Here is a 13,755-nt window from a genome sequence, read left to right as displayed (position 1 = left end):
GAGTTAAAGATATAGAATTAATTATTGATCAATTGAAGTTGTTGTTTTTTTTTCATTCCAAAGGACCATATAAATATGTTACAATAGTATTTTGAGTGTACGGTATAAAACAGAAATTGATTCTAATCTTCAAGATATAATTATTGATCAATTGAAGTTGTTTTTTTTCATTCCAAAGGACCATATAAATATGTTACAATAGTATTTTGAGTGTACGGTATAAAACAGAAATTGATTCTAATCTTCAAGATATAACGTGTTTTTGTTTTATGTCAGTTCTTATTATAGTCGTATAAAAGCTTTGTATGCTGCTTTCTGCCAAACTCGCAGAATTGAAAACAACCAAATAAAATACAGTTACAGATTTCAGTTATGGAAAATAAGTAAAAGCATTCATGAACATATCACTGTAATACAATGCCGTACATGGCTCTGCACGTAATCAACGTAACCAAAAGGACAGCTTTGATATAATTCTAAGTTTGTCAGTGTATTCTTTTTATCGGAATTTTGTTCATAAACACATTTCTGGTTTACTGGATTTCAACAGATCCGGCAGCAAGATTCGACCAATCTGAACTTTCCTGACTTTGATTTGAACTAATCGTCCGACAGAACGACTTTAGCAAGTTTACACACAAAAACATTAAAAAAGATTTTTGCGTCGCCGCTGTCAAGCGGAACTCCTAAAATAAGAATTATTTTTAGGTTTTTTTTTAAAAATTCTTTTGAAGTTTTAATTTATTGCACAATGTTTGATTTATTCCGAGTCTTAACAGGATCTAAATTGGTCACAGCTGACAGTTGTCCGCGCGAACACGTGATGCGGGAGCCCGATTTGTATCAGTCCGTGATACCTCTCCCTCACAGCACAGTATGGCACGCGGTGGGGTTGTCCAGTGTAAACAAGCAGGGAACTAATTACTTTGGTTAATTGTACACAGTTTATATCAATTAATTAAGAACTTTCTGTTATTTTTATAAATTGCACCGATAACGCAATGGAGAGCTTATACTTTAATAGTGCAAGGTCTGGCCTCTTAAATCAGACTAGACTTCCAAGTTAACATCAGTTGATGATACCATTCAATTTGATTATTTTGTTCCGTTTTGCAATCGGAATTTTGTTTTTAGTTTGTATCAATCGGAACTTCTCGGTTCTTTCCCACAAACGGATTAAGCATCAGAAAATTATATCCCTTGCACCGAATGGTATTTCAACCAATGAAAAAAGGTAGTTTTTACATCATGTACATTTTCTACCAATCAGAAAGCTGTAACTTAATTCAACTCTTTACACTGTCTTTCAGGGAAGACGGTAATAAAATTAAGGTACATAGACGGTCTGAAAAGAGAATTAACCATCGCAGGAATAAATAACTACTCTATTGTTCTTTAGTAAACTGGGCTATTTCTGTCAAGTTGTGACCCGCGAGGCACGTTGGATTGTGTGCATTTCAGCTACATGTAATATATTTTTCATTTATTTTTTAAGATTATTATCATAAAAAATGTGTTTTGTGAATATGACAACAAACATCGACTGTATGTTACGCAACGCAATGAGAGTAGAATAAAATTGTATGCATTTTTTTTTAAATAAGAAAAGCATTCGTCATAATTGTATATATCAACAAGTACCCTGAACCTTTAATATTCAATTTGTAAACAAGACTTGTTTTTACGTTACCCGATATCTTTCATTATTTTTCTCTTTTGCATTTTGAATGCAAAATTAAAAACCCCTATATGAAGTGTCGTGGGAAATTTGGCGTCATCAGAAGTTGAGTACGTTCACGCACGAATATGTTATGGAGAAAGCAGTTCTTTGCTCCAATAGACATCCTTTAATATCTCCCTCGCACAATGCTTTATTTACAGATATCAAAAAGTGTTAAGAGCCGGTAACTACTTCATTAAAATCAAGGATGTAGATTTTTGGTAATGTATTAATTCATTTAAGGTTGTTTGACCCCTGTGTGTGCGTTTCGTAATTTAATCGCGATGAATTACGCAAAATTTATTACTCGCTTTTAAAAAGAATTCTTAAGACCCATTCAACATTTATGTCATCTTGAACGAAAGTAATTTTGTACCTAGGGGGTAAATGTTAATGGATATTGTTAACGGTAAATGTGTAAGCCTACCCCAGTTGCCTGTGTAATCCGAGTAATTCGAGGTAGGGGGAATAATACAATAGTTGAATGTTATTTACATATATGAAATACGAAATTATCTATGTAGTACAAAATGCTAGCTTTTCTGTACACAACCATTGTCATCCTTAATGAAATATCGCCAAGTGTTTGGTGACCTTATGGAATATTTGCACGGATTGAACGAAGTCACCGTCCGTCATAAAGACATTCCTGTCTGCGCAGACGTCAAAAAACATTAGACGTGAAAAGCATTGTGGGTAAACATACAGTATCCTGTTACATCGTCACGAAACCCCGCGACGCAACGGAATTTCTCACCCAGTTCAAACCGTACAGACATCTCTAGAGAAAGAGGACAAACTGGTAACAATATAAGAAGTCGACCTTTTATGAGCAATAAAAAACAGTTCATTAACTGTTTAAATACGTAGGTATTGTTATTATATTTTTGCTTCCCCTCATACATGGTAAAATTCGCTTTTGGGGGCCATTTTTGGTGACTTTGAAAATCACGCACGTGTTGTAATATTAGAAGGGAATTAGCAAGAAAAGGGAATTTGTTGAAAAGATTTATAATGAAATAGTTTAGTTATTATTTAACTTATTTCAATTTCATCCGAAGAATGTAAAAAATTCTTTTTCTTTTTCTTCATAAATATGTGGGTTTTTTTTTTTTCATGACTACTTACCAGGGGGTAGAAACCATCAAACGCTTTTAAACGTAATACCTGTATGTTTTAGAAGTTTCGTACATAAATGACAATATTAATGTAATTCTAAAACTTGGTATTATTTTGATTTCATAAGATAAAACCCATTTGCTAATGAATGGAGATATAGCTCAATGAGTTTTATATTTAAACCAATTCATGTCACGAACAAACAAATCGGGGTACAGGGGGTGCACCACTCGATATCTTCCAGATGGGTGACCAGAAATCCGTGCACCCACCCACGTGCCACGGAACAGAAGAAGTGCATTGTGTGACCACAGATGGAGAAAATGGACACCGACATTCCACAGTCGGTGTCAATAAATTATGGTCAGATGTCGAAATAAATCAGTCTTTTGAGAATCGATCGCTCTCTTGTTTTGCCAAATCACGTACTAACATTTAGAGGTTTAAGCAAGGTGCATGATTTCTGCCAAATCAAGAAGATATTAAAATAACCAATAATTTGTCATCTCGTCTCATGACGTCATTTCGATGCGCGCAGAAAAAATCTTAATACGAGCAGACACGTAGCATTGTTTTTGAAAGTGGGAGGGTGGGGTCCATTAGCTTCAATTTCGATTCACTTCCATTTGTTAATTGCTCCCCGAAAAAGGGGGGGGGAGCAAATCCATGATAGTTCAATTTTTTATATGATAAAATCGGTCATCGATGTTGCTTTCAGTTATGACCACTAATGAAGTTTGGGCTGATAAAGAACCTAAATTATAACATAAGAATTTAATCAAATATTATTATTGAGTTAACCATTACAACAAAGACGCTGGTCTCGGGTATCACGTGACTTTGAAAAAAAACTACACGTCAAAACCATTCCGGATGGAATGTGTATTAAAAAGGTCTATGGGAGGGGGTTATATTATAGAAATCTGATTACGTTAAAATATTTAATGTATACAACATATACTGCTGAAAAACGATGAAGAACAGCTTTAAAAACAAAACACTACATTCATTCTGTCATTTCAAATTATTTTAAATGTCCCATTAATCCAGTCGATCATTAATCGAGATATTTCCCCAGTGTGAACGAGTACTCTATAAGTGTATACTGTTTTGTCATTCTTACAATAATGACTGAATATTAATTGACGTCAAAACCAATTTAAATGTATATCTATATAGATCAGATATATTGATAAGGTTGAATATATAGGCCGAAACACCTGTGCAAAATCTGATTGGGTTTTGGAACACAACCTAAAAACACAATGCACCGAGAATGTCCTTTCATACCTCACGATCGAAATTCCTTTCATATCTAGGTGTACTATGACTATTGCAATGCAATGCAACTAGTGCATGTTGATCGTAAATTAAGATGTTGTATAACATTGAACTACATTTTTAGGCTATTACTGTCGGAGAAAAAACCTTAATCTTCCTCCACTTTCCTACATCACCCGCGCTCGTCGTTCAAGGTTTATAGCTGTGACTGGTTATACATGTACAATTCTATAAACGTCGACTGATGAGAAATTTCAGCACCAGTGTTCCAAGTTTCATTATGGCTGCAATTAAGACCTGATTGACGCCCCCCCCCCCCACTCCCTCCTTGTTTAGTTAACAAATCAATAAACTTAAAGAAATAACTTGGATTTTCATATCTGATGCTTTATTTTCCCTCTAATTCCCCTTTGAGAGGAGCGTTGATGCCATTTTAGACGACAAATGTGTTTCTCGTGATAATGCCATGTGACAATGTAAGAAAAAAAAAGAAGATTTTTCTAAAGCCTCCTTATACACTTCGCTGAGGTGCACAAATATTGAAGTGTTTTGAAAATTTATAAATGAAACTATTTTCAAAAAAGAATAACTTATTTTACCAAATTTACTATGAAAACAAAATTCTAACTTTTTGTCTCTCATTTGCCAATTTTATACATAAATTATTTTTTTTCTTATGAATTTATGCATACCAAAAGATCTTTCTTTGTACAAGTTAACTAAAAATTTATAGGATGATTTCGATATAAAGTTACTTAGAACAAAAATCAGTGTAATAGATTATCGTTTCTTATCTGGATTCTCTGAAGGGCACCCAATCGCATCTTCTCGGGCCTTTCCGACAGGCTCGGAAAAACACCTCGAATGTCAATCGCAGCTTCTCGGGCCTTTCCGGCAGGCTCGGAAAGGCCCGAGAAGCTGCGATTGAAGGGCACCTTTAATAATATTCCAAAAATGATTCTCCTCTTGAATGAAAACAATATACCCGAAACACTCGGTTAAATGATTACAGAAATGTAATTTCGGTACACCTTTACTTTTTATGAAAAATAAAATAAAACCCTGCATCTAGCTGTAAAGTGTCTTTTCGTCACTTTGTGATATATATTGAAAAGTTTTTCTAAAATATATTTTCTTATTTGAATTAATAAGAACCAACAAAAGTATTTTTCAGTTTTTCTAGGATACTGAACAGACTCCATGATATTGCGTCTGCAGTTTAAATACATTTTAAATTAGTTCCACGAACCTTATGAGCATTTATTACAAACAGTTTAACCATTGGCATTGGGCATGGATAAAAGTACAAGTACATCATATTCGAAATATAATCCCAATTGAAAAATTATACAATATTTGACCCTAATCCCCCTCCCCCCCCCCCCCCCAAAAAAAAAAATCTTTGAAATGTAAAAATTGTAAACTCACCCCCCCCCCCCCCCCAGCTGGTTTTGAACTCATGAATTTTAAATAATTGAATGTCTATTTGAAAGAGGCATTTTAGGAGGGCTCTATGGTCGTGGCCATTTTAGACTGCATTGATCTCCTTTGAAAGAAGAGCTCTAAATAAAAAAATATAGGAAGATACCCTATTTTTAAAGTTAAAATGTACGGATGTTTTCTCTGGATAATAATAGTTCATTGGTAAACACATCATATTCTAAAGTTTTAGGTGGATCTGGTGGTTCATTTGTTGACAAGCGGAGAAAATCCTTAAAGAAATTGATAAATTTTCAACCATTATGTTAATTAACTTCGTCACAACATGCAGGAGTTCCGTACACGTACCTCCATGACAGTCTGAGATACCAATGTCATCAAAGAACATCCGGGTTACCCCTTAATAACACCTATATACATGATAGACTTTTGCCCTTTTTCGAAAATGGATCTGGGATATCTTTATCTTTTAACACTGGAACTAAGTGCTAAGGTACTATAAATAACAAATTTATCAATGAAAAGTATTGAGACGCTTTTACCGCAAAGTACGTCAAATCATTAAATGTACATCAACTTGGACAATTTTTATCAATGACAAAAACAGTTGCTTGATAGTAGAGAGAGAGAGACTTATCAAACTGAATATGAATCATCGTCTTTCAGTGACCTATCCTAGCAAACTAAAAACCGTAATGACGTCATAATTCACCATAAAGAGGTTTAACGTAAAAGCAGTTCCTAACGTTAATCATTTCTTAAAACATTCTCGTAAACATTTTTGGTAGGTGTTTTATCTATGACAGCAAAAAGCAGTCGAAGTCATATTTCATTAACAAACAAAAATCGGTGTTTATTAATATCAGCCGATTTGCGATCGCGTCTAGACAGCAAGAGTCCGGCGTTGACCTCTTAGGTCATTGGCCTATTGACGAACGTTCACTTTCAATTAGTTTCCAGGGCTCTCCGAAAAACCGGGGAGGGGAGAAAAGCTCTGGACAACGAAAGAAAACGACCGTACCGATCTGGAATCATTGCTAGGTATTGATTTAATATCCAGAGAAAGTCCTTAATAAGCCCTTTCCTTCCTCCAACGTGAAAAAGCATTAGCTATTTTAGGTTCCGTGCTTTCGTGTCCAGCGAAAAAATAACCAAAATATCGCATGTGTGTTCTTTTTCCCCTCAAAGGACAAGCTATCAAAAATAGAAAACATGAATGAAAGTTCTAAATTCGGGATTGTGTGAAAATAAAAAAAAAACAAAAAAAATATTTAAAAAAAAATCCCGGGACGTATTTAAATTGCTAATTAAGAAATCGATTTGATTTTTAGTAAAGTATACCTATAAATTCGGTTTATAACCATAACGGACTCGTGTGAACGCGGTTGTCAGATGTGCGAGTGAATCTATATATGGGAGTTAATAGTTCCACACACACACATAACGTACAAAAGGTAAGTTCTGTATATCATACTCTGTCTGCGGTCTACCACTGCGCTCTATCCTATTTTACAAACGTTTGCATTTTACATTACGAATTCAGTGTTCAGATTCTAAATGAACGTGTTGCTGACCAGCTTTTACTAGTATTTATGACAGCAGCGATTAAACAACGTGCTTGATGTACATGTATTATATATACTTGATTCGTTTCCTCATGTCCATCTTATGCACTGTATATACTACATGTATATGCTTGCAATATGTTTAAGGTAAAGTCTTCATGTGCATTTGATATGAAATTATTTTTAAAAATCCTTTATTCGACCTTAAATACTTTAAAACAGCCCTTGATTTGCAACACTTTGGATTATAGTTTATTACGAAAAACCGAGATCTATTTGCCGAAAATGTTAATTTTACTTTTCGGAGATCTTTATTCATCCTTTCGGATCTTCGGATTTTTTCTTAGTTTGGGTATTTTTGGATCCGCGTGGATTTATTTCTGTTCCTAAATAATAATAAACGCGAGTGCTTAGATAAGGAATTCAAAAGTAGATTTTGATAGCAATTTCTACTAGGAGACTTACCAAAATATTGCTACATCTTCCACTTTTTTTTTTACTTTTGGATAATCTGGAAGCTCTCATAGAAACAACAGCTATAAGTGGCATTGATATAATGTGTATTTGAAAACATTTATACCAACAGGGAGTTAGGGGGAGATCACAAAAAGGTTAATGTATGTGTAAATATAAGCTACCGAAATTTGGACAGGGGAAAAAAATGAAATATCTCCAAACCGTTCGATTTTACACACCATCTATCCACCCCCCCCCCCCCCCCACCCCACCAGCACTGGAAATGGATAAAATAATCATACAGTTGAAAATAAATAATCACATCACTACCCTCGTATCAAACTGATATAGTTCTTATATCTATAGGCGTATATCTAAAAGTCTTACGCAAAGAAATATAGAAATGAGCACTCTGTTCGAATTTCTGAATGAACATAGACAGGTATTAACCGCATAAAAAGCTGTTATTCATGAAATCAAATTCGTTAGGTCTCTTTAAAAGTTATAAAAATTCGCACACCTGTGCTAAGCTCTTAGATCAAAAGTTGAATTCGACATAGACTCTTTAGAAAGGTTATGTAAAATCACAGGCTTTTAGAAAGGTACAAGCACCTGTGAAAAAAAAATAACTCTTAAACTATCAAATTATTTCAAAATTATGAATTAAGTAATAAAGAGTTGATCTAAACGTTTTTTCCGTCGTTTGATTCTTTATTTCTATCTGGTGTAAACACAAGTTGTATTCATGGTAAAAAGAAGATAATTTTTCCTTTGTAGCATTATAATGCTTGTAAACTTCAATGGATAATGATTTCATGCTTCCAGAGCGCTACAACCCTTCTTTATTCTGCAAAATTCCCCGATGTGAAGCATTTCAGTACTACTGAACGTAGAACTTATTTAACCCCCCTCAATCCCCCCCCCCCCCCCCAAAAAAAAATAAAAGTCGAATTGTCGCCCTTGACACAAAATCCTTTACACCTGCTCCTGATGCAAATTTTAAAAAATTGGAAACAAAACAAAACTCCAAGTGCTTTATTAATTGTGTTCCACGCGTAAAAATATTTTTGGAACAGGTATATGTTAGCTCCGTCGTATTCCGTTTGGACATTTTTGATTGATATCGAGACAGAGGAAGAGAGCAAATTGAACTGAGATACAAGTAGCAGAAAAAAAAACCCATCGTACTGAAGCCTGTGGGTTGAATATTGTGTTTACTGCGATCGTTTAATGCATGCATAAAATATGGATATAAATCTAATAGCTATGGGTTTTAATCCCTCTGATGGCAACGTGCATTAAACTCAATAACATCTTCATTTCCATACACTTGATGGTGGTTTGAAGCTTAAAGAGATGATTTCGATAAACTTTACGAAAAAAATAAAAAAGCGAGAGGAGATATGCTCGTTATCGAACCCGGACGAGAAAGGCAAACTGGAGCAAATCGACAAGAAACAGAACTGCTTCATATTGTATCATTTGTTGGAGGTTTTTCATTATTTTAATTTCTTTAAAAAAAATTAACAAAAGTCTGTTGCGTATAATATGTTCTGAAGTGAAAGTGTCTACCGCTGGTTTGAAAATTGCCAAATTTACTTCCTTCATTTGAAACCCATAGATCTAATTAATACGAGTGTCTATGAAGCAGCTATTGAGCTAGAAAGAACTTAACTCGGCGTTGCGGGTTCACTTTTGTCAAATAAATATTTTGACGGGAGTTCAAAAGAGCTCTAATGATATTTAATGCACACCCTGCAGCGAAAGCAAAGCGATCTCGGCCAAAAAGTACACTGTTTCCGCGCAAGGTTAATTATTTGAAAACAGTGAAAGGCTGCTGAAAGTGCATACAAACGCTTAAGATAATTAACGATTTCAACTACAACCTGTTTAAGTATTCTGAAGTATTCCGTCAATTTTTTATTCCCCCCTCTGTGTTTTTTACCCCTCTTTTGTAATGGAACATCAACAGATAACAAACGAAAGGTTAATTGATATTGTCCTCTTAATGAAATAACTAGTCATAAACGTCTTTCGCAATAATTATGATCATAAGTGGGAGAAAAAAAGCATTATTAGTAAAATTTGATACTTCTTTTTCATTTGCCTAACAAAATTTGTCTCAAACGATATTCACTTTGCAGACGTCATGGTTAAGTCTGCTTCTTTTATGTAAAATGTTATGAAATTCTCTAATTATAACTCAAAGCGATCTAAATTCAAAGTCACTACACCTAACCTTAAAAATATGTCATTTTTGCGTATCTATTATCCATGCTACAACCAAGTAAATAATCTTACTATAAGAAAAAATTTCTAAGAATCCCTATTAAAATATTTCAAATATTAGTAGTGAGTAGTGACCAATTATTGTTTGGATTAGGGTTGCTACGTAATTCTCTCTCAAAACAATTTTACAATCACCCAGATTGAAAATAAGTAAAATTCAAGCTTCTTTGGGTGCTCGTATACTTTGGCATCAGACATACTGACAAGTGAAAAACTGACTTATCCTTCAAGGCTACCATAAATTGTGTCATCAATTTATTGTTATACAGTAAATTACATTTGATTGGGTTTCATAAAAAAACCGGGTCTCATATGCGAAAAGATAAATCAGAGAAAAAATTCAATAATGTCTCTTAGCGAAAATTCTCCATTTACATTGATACTGGGCTCAGTTTATACCCTGAAGATAAGATATTTATGGTTTATGCATTTCATTTAGTTTTATGCATTTACTTATAAGCACGCGTAATATTTTTTAGAGTAACAGAAAGAAAGTTCCATATCGTCGTGATAAATAACTTGGGCCTGAATATTGCAAAATTGTTATCTAAAAAAAATAGTTTTAAAAAATATTGTGCAAACAGACGAAGAAGAATAAATCGATGCAAACTGTTATTTAAAAATATTTTCAAGGTTAAGATTTATTTTTCAATGTCACATTACATCATTTAAAATTCCAGTAAATTGCTCGACACTTTTTAATTTTTTTAATCAAAAACTTAATTCTGATTTAAAATCAGATTTAAATTGAATCGGTGACAATTGTTTAATGTTAAACTTTGCCACAGCCTTTAAAATATTTCGTATACATATACAATGTATATCTCCATAATTCGTTTCATAAACTTACAAAATAAACGTTAGTGTTTTTTTGTTTTGCTTTGTACTACTCAATGTACTGCGCGTTTGCATCAGGATTTCTGTACATATTAGACAAGTAGACAATTAGACAACTTTTTGGTTTACATCTTTGTTCTTCGAGGTATAAAATCACTTGCAAAACATTGTAAAAGAGATTGTTCATACATATGTCTGAAGCAAACTGAACACACCCTTCAACTCGTCTACCTACCTCGGCGCGTTCAGTGAAGATGGATGCGATAGGGGATCGCTAATGTTAATCTACAGCACCGCAATCACATAATGAAGATGTTACCAGCCGATTTATTATGTCAGAGGAAATGGTAACATTTATCTTTTTTTAGCGAGAATCAGTAAAAGTTACAACTTATCTTCGCGGTTTCCGATATAAGACAAGACACGCTGGGGTTGGTTTTTTTTGTTCAATGATGTCTTGCCTTGAAAACGGGGGCGTCGCAGGAGTTAAAGATCATTCAGTCGTTGTTAAGTCGCTTTTATAACATCGTTAGGAAATACGACTAGGTGTGTGATCAACCGCAGAGAAACATTATCTTCATCGCCAAGAAGTGTGCAGATTTCTCATTTCTTTCTGTTGTCAACAGAAATCAGTCTCCCTCATAAAGTAGCGGTGCTGAAAAAAAAGCTTCAAACGGATAGAAATATGTAGAATGAACCAGATGCAGTTCCGCCATGTGGCGAGAAAGACTCTTTTCGTGATTTATTAGGATTCTATTAGGATATATTATCATAATTTAAAAAAAAATTACGTAAAATAATTCACAGTGACTTCATCAGAATTACATCTGTCAGACTTCGGTAGAACTATATAAAACTGATTGATCTCCGTGTTGTTTTACGTCGTAATCGAGACTATTTCTCTCGAGGGACAAGGTCTTTCTTTTTATCGTGCCAGCGCCTACTTTGACACTAAACTTACCCGCTTGTGGTTGTTCGGTCTTTATCCAAAGGTTCCATTAAAGCTGGAACATACCTTGGTCTAAAGGAGGTCCACTGTGCATATATTTGAATGCACTTAATACAGAGTTAATTTTGTCTTCACAACAACTAAATTTTCTGCATTATATCTTATGATGGTAAAATGTGCAAATCGAGTATTTCGTTGTTTTCGTTGTCTGCAAAAGGACATTTATTTCTTTCAATTCTTTTTCCTTATTGGGCTTAAAAGAATTTTATTGGAAGAAAAGTATGTTATTGCATTAGCTTTGCGCCCTGTTTACGTCAAATATCATTCATGTCACTACATTAAAAAAATGCAATGGACTTTATTTTAATAAAAGCACCAATTACAATTAAAAAAAATAGAATTAGACTCAGACGTAACTGTTCGATCGATTTATAGATATGGACAAAAACATCAACAACATTGTCAAACGTGTGATGAAAGTTCTTGTATATGCTTTTGAAATAAAATCCTGGTAGGGCGCCCAGACATAGAATGGAAGGAACGGTTAAAGCTGTTTGTGTTTTATTTCTCTCTTTTTTATCTCCGTTTAATTTGAAGTTTTTGGGTGGGTTCAACTATAAGGCGGTGACTCACGGAGAGACAATAGAATCCCGGGGTATTATCTAATACAAATGTAGGTATATACACCCCTGGTGTGAAAAGGGTCTATGTGTGTTCTCAAGGTTAGCTTTGTACTGGAATATAAAGTACACAGACTTTTCGGTTCTCTTCGACTACGTGGGAAATCCAGCGTTTACTATCCAGCCAGGTGTATGTAGGTAATAGTTATCTACCTAGCCGTTTTACCTGTCGCTATCAAATGTGCTCTCCGCCTGATAATGCGCGTCTGTATACACAAGTATTATTATATAGATATATTTATACCGTAGATTCTGTTTTAAAGTATACAGTGGTAAAACATTACGGTAATGACGAAATATGGTAATTCTAATTGTTTTGAACCTATTTAAATAACCACAATGAAAAAAATTGTAGTCTAAAACACTTAAACTGCGCTTAAACAGAAAATTAAAACAAAATAGAAGTTCGTTTTCTGGTAAATAATAATTTTGTGAATTATCATAAACACCCCCCCCCCCCCCGTAAAAATGCAAAATTCATCAAAATATTCAACATACATTTGTAGACCAATAAAATAAAAGTTTATTTTAGATTTACATGTACATTTTTATGTTTTTGAATTATATTTATAATATCATTTCTAAGGATATTTTTCCCGAGGACGACATTCAGAGGCATATTTATGATGTCCGAACTTTTTGCACTCATCAGACGCGATTTCTCGACAGAGTCTTCCCGAGATCAGGTCAACGTTTTCTTGAAACAATTGGCAGACGGTTTGCGCTCCATGAAACACATAAAAAATATTTCTTTTGTCTTGTGGTACAAGGGAAACGTCCATGCTTGAAGTTTGTTTTCTTTTCATATATAAACACAGAATTTCGTACGACCAGACGTCTCGTGTATTCCTACATGTATATTGTCAATGAAGTAGTTTAATTTCTTTTCCTACAATGGATACGTTTTTGAAATCATTTTTAATACCTGGGGTTTTTAAAATTCAGAATAGTATTTTCTTTTAAAGTTAAATCGCACTAGGCTGTTTTACTTTAACTCGGACATATCAGGTCAGTGGGTCATTAAAGGTTATGTTTTGGTATGAATATTTACGAGATTTGCTTCCTAATTTGCATAATGAATAAGATGGACTAATTATGACACAATGGGAGAAAAGCCATTTAAGTCGATGATCCATAAAGAGACACTCTGAATCCTAATACATGTATACAAAAATTCCATCCATTCTTCCTTGAAGTTTTTAGTTAATCAAAGACTTTGAGCTCGTAAATAATGGAACGAACAGGTGCCCCGCTTAAATAACCGCATAATTTATGCTGGTATAAACAAGACAATAGTTGTACAAGTACATATTTTGTTGTTAAGAAAAATCGTAATGCATTTCATTAAATGCGTTTTAGCGCCGTGGTAATCCGTCATATTATGACGAATCCGACGCTTCGTACGTCTAGATAAATCAT

The sequence above is a fragment of the Crassostrea angulata genome, chromosome 4, assembly GCF_025612915.1.
Source record: "Crassostrea angulata isolate pt1a10 chromosome 4, ASM2561291v2, whole genome shotgun sequence".
Lineage (NCBI taxonomy): Eukaryota > Metazoa > Mollusca > Bivalvia > Ostreida > Ostreidae > Magallana > Magallana angulata.
Note: the sequence above shows the minus strand (reverse complement) of the source record.